The sequence below is a fragment of the Notamacropus eugenii genome, chromosome 6, assembly GCF_028372415.1.
Source record: "Notamacropus eugenii isolate mMacEug1 chromosome 6, mMacEug1.pri_v2, whole genome shotgun sequence".
In the NCBI taxonomy this organism is placed as follows: domain Eukaryota; kingdom Metazoa; phylum Chordata; class Mammalia; order Diprotodontia; family Macropodidae; genus Notamacropus; species Notamacropus eugenii.
The window spans coordinates 159,108,476-159,121,154 of NC_092877.1; the positions used below are offsets into that span (position 1 = coordinate 159,108,476).

General features: G+C 37.2%; 1 protein-coding gene across 6 annotated transcripts in view; it reads left to right on the forward strand.

The window, feature by feature from the left end:
• The window catches only part of RAPGEF2 (Rap guanine nucleotide exchange factor 2), a 336,200-nt gene that overhangs the window by 60,007 nt on the left and 263,514 nt on the right, over window positions 1-12,679 (forward strand). The window lies entirely within an intron of this gene.

Below are 12,679 nucleotides of genomic sequence, written 5' to 3' on the forward strand. Positions count from 1 at the left end.
TTATGTATAGTTTAGTGCCTGCCTCCTTCCCTTTTCTGTTTGAATCTGGTGCCATTGCTCTAGAGTAATGTCATTGATAAACTCTTCACTGATTCCATGGATGCTGCTCTAGCACCAGATGTTTTTGGAATTTTTCTTTTGGATTTACCCTCAGTGTTTAGGGCACATCTGGGAAAGCTACCTCTAGTATAATCCAGACCTTTGAGGGTGGGTATTGTGTTTTGGAAATTGCCAAATGTTACTTGGAACTAGTTTACTGATGTGACAGATCAAACTGGAAAGTACTTTGTTAAAAGATAAAGTGTGACTATAAACTACTGAGTTTCTTTATAGTTCTTAAATGGACACAAAATTCCAAAAATGTCAGTGAGAATGGAGAGGTTCCTTGAGATAAGTCTTAACTTTTCAAGGTGACTGCTCTCTTTGAAAAGATGCACTCATGTGCATCTCTTAATTTGTGTTGTTTGTTCCCACCCAGAAGTCTAACACAACATTACTTTTGTCATTCCAGGTACTGTCTGTTATCTCTAGATTAAACTGAGTTGAAAAGTTAAGAGCTAACGGACTGCTTTTCCTTTGGAAGAAAAGTAGATTTGCCATTTATGAAGAGAATTCAAAGTATGATCACCCTTACATTTTTTAGACTGTACTTTGGTACTACATAGAAAATTTTAGGTCAATTGATAGTATAGGTAGCTTGTTTACAAAGGAAACGTCTGAAAAGTTGGATATAGATTTGGAAAAAATCCTATCTTTTAGGTGTGCTAAGTGAACTTGATATTTGGTAAATGATTTGATAATTCATTTCAGATAGCTTTGGAACTTGATCTGTCTGTACTGGATCATGCAACAATTAACTGATGTATTTGGGATTTGATCTCAGGCCTTCTTGACTCCAAGTTCATTCTTCTTTCTATTACAAATCATTATCTCTGTGTGACATTAAAATTAATTCGACAAGCATCTATTAAGCCATCAAGGTGTTCCAGATGTTGAGGATGGAATGAGATAACAAAAAGAAACAGTTGTTGTCCTTAAGGGATACTATATTTTCATTGAAAAGAAGAGGAATTATATATAGAATTTGGAGAAGAGTACCAGCTGTGGGTCTAGGGAGTAAGGGAATTGGGATACCCCTACCTGTAGAAGATAGAACTTGAGCTGAACTTTGAAGGTAATGAGTGATTAGCTCAGATGGGGTAATGAGGAATTGCATTTGATGAGGAATTGGCCAGTTTATTTGGACTTGCAAGTTTGGATTGAGAAATCATAGAAAGGCAGGCTATAGCTATAATGCAAAATAGAAGAGTTTATGTTTTATCTAAGAGGCCACAGGGAATCTCTGGTATTTCTTGAGCAGAGGAGTGACTTGGTGTCATATCTGTGCTTTGGAATTATTATTCTGATTGTGCTGCTTAGAGGGGACAGACCAGTAGCAGAAGACAATCAGGAGGCTATTATAATAGCCCAGGTCAAGGTGAATTAGGGTGGTAGCCCTATGAGGGAATAGAAAAGGACAGATAAATTGTGGAGATAGAGTTAAGGAGACTTGGCAGTTGATTAGAGGTAGAGGTGAGACAATTTCTTTAAACCTGAGTTTTTCTCCCACCAATACATATTGTAGCTCTTATGTTCCTCAATACACAGTGTTCAGGAATTGATGTTCCCTACTTTCCCTCCACATAAAATATCACCTGGTAGTCAGGCATATGGCAGTGAGCTTCTCTGAACTCAGTTAGTGAAGCTGTTTCTCAAACAGAGAATGGTCTATTTTCAGATCTGTGTTTGAAGTCTCTCCAATGTGGCATGAGCTGCCAGAGCTTGTACTCTGTTGACAAAGCCTTTGTGAAATGAGGGTCATCTGTGTACCAGCCACGGAGGCATCAGAATGGGAATTTACTGGAGGTTTGAAAAGTCATACATAGCAACATTACATGGCAAGAAAGCATCACCAGCAGTGAGGTCCTAGATGGCACCCGTCTTCTACAGAAGAAAATAAAATGGAGCTTGTCCAAGGAACTGTTATCTTTTCCTTTTTGAAAGTAGACTGTGTCTCTCTCATTGCTTCTCTGAGGACAAATATAGTAAAACTCATTATTTTATATCAATTTACATTTCTGTGACATTTTGTGGCTACACAGTTTTCACACCCTCTCATTTGATCTTCACAGCAGCCTTACTACTTGAAAGGTAGTGAAAGTGTTATTATCTTTATTATTATCCTGTGACAGATGGAGAAGTAGTTAAATGATATAAGCACACCAATAAGTAGAGATCTATCTCAGGCTGTATGATTAAACCAGGAAAAGTATCTTAAGAGAGAAGATATGCTGTAGTGATTGGGGAGCTGGCTTCATAGTTGGCATGACCTGAGTTCAAGAGTCACCTTTGCCACATCTGGCCTTGGGCAAATCACTTACTCCCTCTTAGTGCCTCAGGCAAGTCTTTAAGACTTGATCTTTGAGAGAGGAAATTCCATCACTTGGGAATTAATTTCATGGATGAAGAAATCATACGTCTGAACCTCTCAGCCCCTCAAAAAATGAAGTTTACTGGGATTCAAAGCCCTGTAACTATAACCAGTACACAATTAAATCAGAATAGCTGAAAATAAATTATAGTGTGGAACATTGTTCCTAGTACATTGGCAAGTAGATGGACCAGATGATCTGATCGTTCATTTCTAGGTTTACTTTCATGATTCAGTTTCACACAACAGCTGCTGTAAGGGAAGGCGTTGTGCCCGGAGCGTTGCTTAGATTGTACAAAAATGAAATGAAAGAAATCCATATTTCCCACCGTTTATGTGGGGGAGGACAAGCTGGGTGTAATAAGTGAAAATGAAATCAGAAATTGGGATTTAAAACAATCCAAAGATTAATGGAAGAAGCATCCCCCAAATTCCCATTTCAGTGTTTTGTCATGGGTCAGAGATGCTCCTGGGTTCTTGGAAGCTGGGATAACAGAATGCTGCTTACTGAGAGTCACTTTTGTGGTAGTATGCTGAGCTGGGAAGGCTGTGAACATGGCTGTTGAGTGGACTGGTGTTTGTCTTTGGGGAACCAGCCTACCAGCTTCTGGCTAGGTCTGGAAAGGCTCATCATTTAGATTTTACAGGTATTCTTAGAACCCTTTGGCAGTTTGATGAAGTCTGTGGACCTCTTTCTTCTCAGTATAATTTTAAAAATGTATAATAGACAATATATAAACTCATGAAGAAAATAAATTAATTTGAAATACTGTTATCAAAGCATTAAAAAAAAGTTTATGGACCCTAGGTTAGGAGCCCAGTACCTGGATTCTAAATCTTAGAAGGCTGGTCACCTAGTGGTAAATTTTTTTGGTCCTGGCACCTTAGCAATTAGACTACAATAGTAGGTGATTTATAAATGTTTATTGATTGATGGATTGAGTAAATCTCCTCTACCAATACAGAACAGAACCTCTTATTCAGTTTATCATCTGTGAGATTTAGATGGGAAACCAAGAAGTTCAGTGGCTTGTTCAAAGTTTCAGAGGGGAAACTGGAATTCAGATTTTCCTGACTGAGGCCAACTGTCTATGTACTAGGCTACACAGGTTCTAATTTTCTGTATAATTTATTAGATTAATCCTGTCTTTATTTGTATGTACCCTGATTGCGGAATCTTCTGCCCTAGAGGTGTTTTTTTTTTTTTTAAACAAGAGTACTCTCTCATTCGGTAAGCATTTTAAAGTGCTTGTTTTGGGCAAAACATTAGCATTACAAAGACCAAACAACCAACAAAACCCCAAACCAACCCTGGCTGCCCTCTCTACTAGAATGAGTATAGCACATTTCTGCTATAATTAGGGAAATTCCTAGATCCCCATTATTTCATTATTTTTTTTTGAAACATAGAGCATATTTCTACCACTTCTGAATGTGATCAGTGTGGAAGGGTTGTATAAAAAAGACATTTAACATTTTACTTATCTTGACACTAAGTTGCAGAATCAGAATATGTAAGACTTAACTCTGACTGCTGGATAAGGGACACTTTTTTAGCTTCTTCTTAGAAAAAAAAGAATTTTTTTTGGGGGGGAGGGTATTTAATACATGTTTAGTGCCTGACTGATACGTCTTGTGACATAACAAGCAAGGTTTTTTAATCTTTTGACACTGGCATGCCCCTAAAGAGAAAGAATGGGTCAGATAAGATTTTAATAATTTTATTTTACTAAATACTTACCAATCACATGTTAAAATTTTTAACAGTCATTTAAAAAAAATTTCAAGTTTCAAATTCTCTACTTCCCATCCCATCTTGAGAAGGTGAGCAATTTGATTTTGATTGTGTGAAGGTATGCAGAACATATTTCCATATTAGTCATGCTGCAAAAAAAATACAACCATAAACTACAAACAAAATAAAACAATAAAAATAAAGTAAAAAACAAGTTTGCTTCAGTTTGCTTTCAAAGTTCATCAGTTTTCTCTCTGGAGGTAGATAGCATTTTTCATGACGAGTCCTTTGGAATTGTCTTGGACCACTCACTGTCTTGATCAGAGTAGCTAAGTTGACCATTAGCCATGGTTGACCATCATTACACTATTGCTTGTTACTGTATACAGTGCTCTCCTGGTTCTGTTCATTTCACTTTGCATGAATTCATATGTCTTCCAAAGTTTCTCTGAAACCACTGTTCATTATTTCTTAATAACACAATATTATCCCATCACAACTATCTATCATAACTTGCTCAGCCATTTCCCAGTTGATGGGCATCCCTTTGACTTCCAATTCTTTTTTTAAATTTAATTTTATTTATTTTCAGTGTTCTACAATCACTACCACAGAACTCAGATTTTTTTCCCTCCTTCACCCTCCTTCCTTCTTCCCTCCCCAAAACAGCATACAATTTTATATAGGTTTTACACATACATTCCTATTAAACATATTTTCACCATAGTCATGTTGCATAGAAGAATTAAAATGAATGGGAGAAATCATAAAACAAACCAAAATGTAATACAAAAGAAAATGATTTGCTACATTCTGCAGTCAAATTCCATAGTTCTTTCTCTGGATGTGGAAGGCATTTTGCCTTAAAAGACCATTGGGAATTTCTTAAGTCCTTGCATTGCAGTGAAGTTCTAAGTCTACCAGAAAAAATCCTCTCACAGTGTGGTTGTTGCTATGTACAAAGTTCTCCAGGTTTGGGTCCTTTCACTCAGCATCAGATCATATAGGTCCTTCCAGGCCTCTCTGAAGTCTTCCTGTTCATCATTTCTTATAGCACAATAGTATTCCATTACATTCATATGCCACAATTTATTCAGCCATTCCCCAATTGATGTGCATTTGCTCGATTTCCAGTTCTTGGACACCACAAAGAGTGCTGCTACAAATATTTTTTGTACATGTGGAACCCTTTCCCATTTTTATGATCTGTTGGGGATACAGTCCTAGAAGTGGTATTGCTGAGTCAGAGGGTATGCACATTTTTGTAGTCCTTTCGGCATAGTTCCAAATTACTCTCCCGAATGGTTGGGTCAGCTCACAGCTCCACCAACAATGAATTAGTGTTCCAACTCTCCCATATCTTCTCCAACATTTATCATCTTGCTGTTTTGTCATGTTAGCCAATCTGATAGGTGTGATGTGTTACCTCAGAGTTACTTTGATTTGCATCTCTAATCAGTAGTGATTTAGAGCATTTTTTCATGTGGCTGTAAATAGCTTTAATTTCTTCCTCTGAAAACTGCCTGTTCATATCCTATGACCATTTATCAATTGGGGAATGATTTGTATTCTTGTACATTTGACTCAGTTCTCTATGTATTTTAGAAATGAGACCTTTATCTTGATTTCCAATTCTTGATCAGATTTGTAAAGCAGGCGGTCATTTCAAAGTTTCTCCTTTCTTTTGGTCTTATGATTTCATGTGTGCTTTTAAATGTTTCTTCCTGAATCTAACAATTGTTTTTTCTTTTCTGGCCAACTGTGCTGTTGCCATGGAGACTTGTAGACTCTAATCTGCAGTACCTTAAGTAGCAGACAGGAACACAATATTGGCTTGTTTAGGACTGTGAAACTACAATGCAGCGCAGATGTGCATATTTTGTGTGATATATTTAGGTTTTACGTGGCTGTCCTGCATATTTGGAGATAGCAGCAATGGTGATTGCTATCTGTGTTCATCAGTGGCCAGACAAGTAGATAGGGAAGACCATCAACCCTTTCTGAACTGTACTCACCTTGTGGGGATGATGTGATTTTTTTTTTAAACCACTATGTCCGGTGTTTGCAGTCTTTAAATGCTTGCAACTCTGCCTCTTAGACATGTTCTAAATTTGAAACCTTTGCTTAAAACAAAACTAACCCAACCCAAACTAAAAAACCACCAAACCAATCTTTGCTTTTTTAGATGCTGGGTGAGTAGACCTTTTGTACTCTTATTTTATTTCTTTGTATTTCTCCACAGCACCTGGCCTGGCATGTTACACCCATATTGAGCACTGAAAGAATTTATTTAGTTGATTTGGAGCCTGATTATACTAAGCTATTTGTTTGAAGCTATACTTTTAGAGTTGCCCCAGTTAACTTTAACAGCAACCACAACAAAAAGATATTTGAGTGTCTTGCTGCCATCCGTTCTCTCCACATGTTCACCATAGCAACGTGGTACTGGGATAAGCCTTGCTTAATGAATTTCAAATAGCCGGGTCCCAGGACTGTTTTGGATGATGTTTTTAAGGCTGTTTAATGCTCAGAGGGGTAGAGGGTGACTTCAAAGAACCCGTACAAGAAGCTAAATGTGATATCTGTGGTAGGTCTGTATTTTGCAGAGGTAAATCTGTAATCTGCTAAAATGCTTTTGACTAAACCTTGGGGAACCCCTGCCACTGCCTTGTTACAGAATTAAAGGCTGTCACTTTGTGTTAGTCTTTCCCATCATAGTTCATTACAGCAAAGTAGTTTCAGAATACCTGTTATGTGCTAGCCAAGTGTCTAAAGTGCTGAACAGTGCTTTGGGCTTTCAAAAAGAGGAGAGGTCAGTGTAGCACAGAGTACCTTGGGGAGGTACTTCAAGTGGTGGGGGCAGCATGTGCAAAGATGCAGGGGGCTGTGTAGAGAAATGGAAAAAGGGGGGAGAAATGGGAATACAAAGTTGGATAGGAAAGGTAGTACCAGGTTATATTGGGTCTAGAATGAGAAGGGCCAGTGTGGTGGTGGGGAAAAAGCAATGAATTTGGAATCAGAGGACCTCGGATTTAAATCTGACTTCTGTTGCCATTTGAGTGGCCTTGGTCATTACTTAACTCTGTTGAGCTCTAGTTACCTAAATAAAGTGAGTTAGTTAGGACTAGATGGCCTCTTCATATCTCATGTCCTATGAACATTGGCTCTATGCAACAAATGTGTCTAGCAGTTAGGGAGAAACAAATAGAATTATCACAGTGGCTGTCAGGTATACTGTTTCTCCTCTACATTTCCTTAGGCCATATGTCTTCCATGAGTACAAGGGAACAAAGTGGGAAACAGACTGAATGTAAATAAAAATGAAATGATTCTATGTAGTATTAAATTGGAAGCATTATTTAACAAATATTGACTTAGGCTCTGCCTGGAATATTAAAAAGCTCTAAAACTAAAAACAACCCAAACCCCCCAGACCCACCTGATTTGGAGAAGAATCTCATAAAACAGTGAAAGTAGAGAAGATTATTTTTTAACTTGTATTATTATAGTGCATGAAATTTAGGGTTAAAAAAAACCCCAGTAAACATTTTCATTTGTTTGCTAAAGAAATTTTTAAAAAAATGAAAGCATTTATTTTCTGATTTTTATTTAGGGCAGCATATTAAAAACTTAGGAGAATAATCCCTAGAGAGCATCCATGGAAGTTGTAAAGTTTACAGTTTTTCCTCTGTGGATAGTTAGATTCATCACTTTTAAATAATGGTAAGTCTTACTGAGAAGGACATGTATTGTTCTGGACCTAGATTTGATCAGCACCATGTCATTTGGAGGACTTCACCATATATGGGTAACCCGCCTTCCATTTGGACCTTTTACCACCAAAATGTCTTCTACAGTAATAAGAATCTTTAGTGAGCATGCTATGATCAAAGGTTTATTGAACAGAGGTCTTTCTATGACTGCATCTATCATGATATCTTGTATGTGTGTAACCTATGTAATAGAATCCTCATTGGAAAAAGCCTTTAAGATTGCATACGTTCTGTTAGCCAGTTTTTTAAATTAAAAAAACACAAACACACAACACTGGGGTCTTGTATTCTGTGCTCATTTTCATCAGTTATGTGACCATGAAGATGTGATCTGCTATCGAGAATTGATTGTGAAAGATTGCCTGCACAAGAGGCTGTGGGGATTTAGTGAATAGCGCATTGAACTTGGGAGTCAGGAAGATATGTGTTCAAAGCCCATTTGAGACACTTAATTTCATCATCTCTTAAATGATAGGGGTGGACTTAATAACCTCTGAGGTCCCTTTCAGTTTTATAATTCTTTGTTCTTGCTCAAATTTTCTTTGAGGGTCTTTGTAGATAGATAATTTTTTTTTTTTGTAAAGAAAAAGATTGGCTTAATAATCTACACAGGAAAAAATAAATGAATGAAAAATGCCTATTTTTCAGATTACATTGTGAATTTAGATGTCTGATCCATTGATATAATATATTAATACACGTATCTGGGATAGGCATTGCAAATAGACAATGAGTTGGAACCAGAAATTAGCAGGAGGAAGATAGTAGAAAGGGTGGAGCTTGGGAAATTGTACAGCATTTTTTAATCATCCCAAATTTCTTCCTAGCCCACAAAACTTTCTTTTAATCCTTTAAGTTAGAGATAGTGGCATTCCTTAATTCTTAAAGGAACAAAGTGTGGGTCATGCAAGCGGCAATAGAGAAGATGCATTTTGGGTGTGCATATTTGCAGCCTATTTCCAGTGATATCATATGCCCAAGAAGTGTCACAAGGGATTTCATTTAGGAAATTTATGATTGAAAAAGGAGGTATCTTGGCCACGTGGTAAGATGTGAGGCATATCAGATAAACAGCTTCCATGTTGCAGTAATGTGCAAAATGGAACAAGACTTAGAGAAAGGCCTGTAACAGGTCTTTGAATATCTTTGATATGAAGGACAAAGGGAAGAATATGAAAAGCAGTTATAAGGGTTAAAAAGACAGTGCCCACAGAGGCAGCACCCATACAAATTAGCAGGCCTAGGTTCTCCCCTTGTTTTAGCCCCTTCTGCTTTATGTTGGGATCCCAAAACAAAATGGTAATGATGCTTAGTTCTAGTATTTACTAGCTGTGTGGTCATGGGAAGGTCATTTTCTTCTACTGTTACTAGCTAGGAGTAACTAGGAACTAAATTCCTAGTTACTAGCAACTAAATTCCTAGTTACTAGCTAGGAATCTTGCTTGAGCACTTACTAGCTGTGTAACCCTGGAAAAGAAACTGAAGCTCTCTGTGCCTAAGTTGGCTCACTTATAAAAGGAGACGGTTGGAATCAATAACCTGTATAATAAGATTCCTTCCAATTTTCAATCCTTTTCCTTTTCCTCTTTCTTCTCCCGTTACCACTAATACCTCCCACCTACTTTTCAGTTATGTTGAGAAGATAGCATTTTGTAAACTGGAAAGTGCTATATATATAAATATGGAGTAGTATTATTTTACCAGTATGTTTAATGATTGAGTTTGGTAGTAATAGTAAACATTAGATTTTTCTTAATTCATATGGAAATGTCTTTTGTAGGATTTTAAAAAAGTTAATAAAATTAAAAATTTGACAGATAAAGGATAGAGACAAATCATCTTATTCCTAGGAAAGGAGCTTAAACTTGTCCCCATACTAGATGGATGCATCTGTGAAGCCTGGACCCTCACCCTTTTCCTTGTGTGCCTCTCTTCCTTTGCTAATAAGTAAAGACTTAAGGAGAACAACTTTTTGAAGTTTTCAGTGCTGATTTCATTCAGTGTATTGGTTGTGTTCAGACAAATGAGATTAATATTCTTCTGTGCTCATTTCGTTCAGTGATTTTGGTTAGTGAAGTGTTTCTAAGAGAACAGAATTGTGGATGGCCAAGTTAGTCTGGCATAGCCTCAATGTGCATCTATTCAGAATGTATTTTTCCTGCTGGTTCAGTATTTCATGACTAAATGAAGAAGATTCAGCAGCGGTGTGTTCTAGTGGTAGACCGTGAAGTTGCCAGTTACTAGAACTAGAACAAAATTAGTGCATTGTTTATATAAGGATGTAGTTGGAAAAATTTTGTAAGTCACTGGATGATGAGACACTTAGAGTATGCAGTTGAGGTAAGAGTATAGGATTCAGAACTGGAAGGACCTGAGATAACATGTACTAACCTTTTTTAAAAAATTTAAATTTTTATTTAATAAATTAATTTAATAAATTTAAATTTTTAAACTTTCAAAATTAAATTAAATTTGTTCAATTAACAGGAATTTATTTTCTCTCTCACCTCCCCTTTCACTGGAAAGGAAACAATTAAAAAACCTATTGTAACAAATATGCAGTACAGTCAAGCAAAGCAAAGTAATTCACATGGAAATATGTTTTGTAGAATTTTTTAAAGACAGTAAACATATATTAAAATTAAAAATTTGACAGGCAGAGGATAGAGACAAATCAACTTATTCCTAGTAAAGGAACTTAAACTTGTCCCTAAACTAGATTAATGCATATATTCTACCCCTGTTGACCATCTCATTGTGCATGTGAAATCTGTCACCTCTCTGTCATGAGAATCATTTTACAGGTGATAAAACTAGGGCCTAAAGAGGTTAAGTTTCTTATCCATATTATGCCAGTAGAGTTAGGTTTTAAATGTAATTTCTCACTCCCAATCCACTGTTCTATCCACTACAACATAGTGCTCTTACCTATAAATTAGTCTGTCCTTTGTTTCGGAGGTTTTTAACTTTGGGGAGGTAAAAAGAGTGTTCCTTGATCTACAGTGGTAGAAACTTACACATTTATATCCCTTTTTGGGATCAATATTGCATCAAATATATACAGGTTTGGATATTCCAGAGTTCCACAGTCCTCTGTTTCTTTTTCTCCTCTTCTCATCTTACCACCATTGCCTTTGGTCCAGCTGTCCCTGTCACTCTTGGACTCTGGGCTAGTGGTTGAAGAGAGGCTAGGAGCACTAGCAGCTGGCTGGATAAACAGAATCATTAAGGACTGGGAGCTGAGTTGAGATACTTAGCAGAGCCAGGCTAGTTTTCTGCTTCCTTATTCAAACAGACTAGAAACCTCACTGAATTGTATAGGCAGAAAAGGTCTACTTGTTGATTTTGTGGAAGGAATTATTCACTGGGCTTGTTGTAGAGGAAATTCATACACTGGATAGATAGGCAGGTGTACTAAATCATCTCTGATATCCTTTCCAACTCAAATTTCACTACTCTAAAGGTTGGATGTCAGTTACATTTAGGAGAAAATTGTTAGTTGTTTGTGTTCCTGACACAGATCTCAACACAGTTACGCATACCTCTCTAACTGGCCACCACTATAAGCTATTCTCACAGACTGCCACCAAATGGACTTGAAAGGTTTCCATGCCTCAGTGAGAGAAAGACTCTTGTAATTGTGTTTCAGTGTTATAGTTGCTTTCAACTCCAATTCAAGATGTGCCTTCTGCTTCTATAAGCATTTATTAAGTGCAGAGTATGTGTAAGACTCTGGGATACAAAGATAAACACAAAAAATGGTTCTTGCCCCAAGGAGCTTGCATTCAGTTGGGGGCTACTTGGTGTAAATACCACCTCATGAGAGGAAGGAGCAGTAATCAGAGTACCAGCAAAGGCTTGCTGGCTAGAGGGGTGGTACCTGAGCTGCCTCTTGAAGGAAGGGAAAGATTCTAAGAGTTGTTGACTTTGGTTCGAAAGAACATTGTGTAATTTAGGTCTGGTTGTCTGAGGTAATGTCTTAATTGGTTGGAATAGGAAAAAAGGTTGAATTTAGTGAATTAAGAGTTTTAGAAATGGCTTGGCTATGAACCAGTTGCTTAATAAGTAGCTTTTTGACTACAGTCACCAATTTAAAAATTAAAAAGAAAACCCTTTGTTGACACTTTTGTTCCATAGTACTTATACTTTCTAATGCCAACCCCACCCCAGATTTCCCAATCCACAGACATCTTGCCTATTTTAAGTCCATTGTGAAGCATAGATTTGAGTAGGTGAACAAGGTAGGAAGATGAAGGAGGCTATTGCATGAGATGGGGGAGAGCTGACACAGATAGAGAGAAGGGAATTAGTGGGACACAAGATGTTGTAGAGTTAGAAATGACAAGACTTGGTAAATGATTGGATAATATGTCAAATCAAGTCAGCAAGCCTTTATGAAGCACTTACTATGTGCCAGATACCATGTTAAGTTCTGGAAATACAAAGAAAGGCAAAAAAAGTCCCTGCACTCAAGGTTCTCAAACTGTAACAGGGGTGGTAACATACAAACACCAGTACACAAACAAGCTATATACAGGAGACATTGGAAATAATCAAGAGAAGGAAGGCACTAGAATTAAGGGGGATTAGGAAAGGCTTTTTGTAGAAGGTGAGATTTTGGCTGGAACTTCAAGAAAGCTAGAGAAGCCAAGATTCAGAGATGAGGAGGGGGAGAACTCCAGGGAAAACCATTGAAAATGA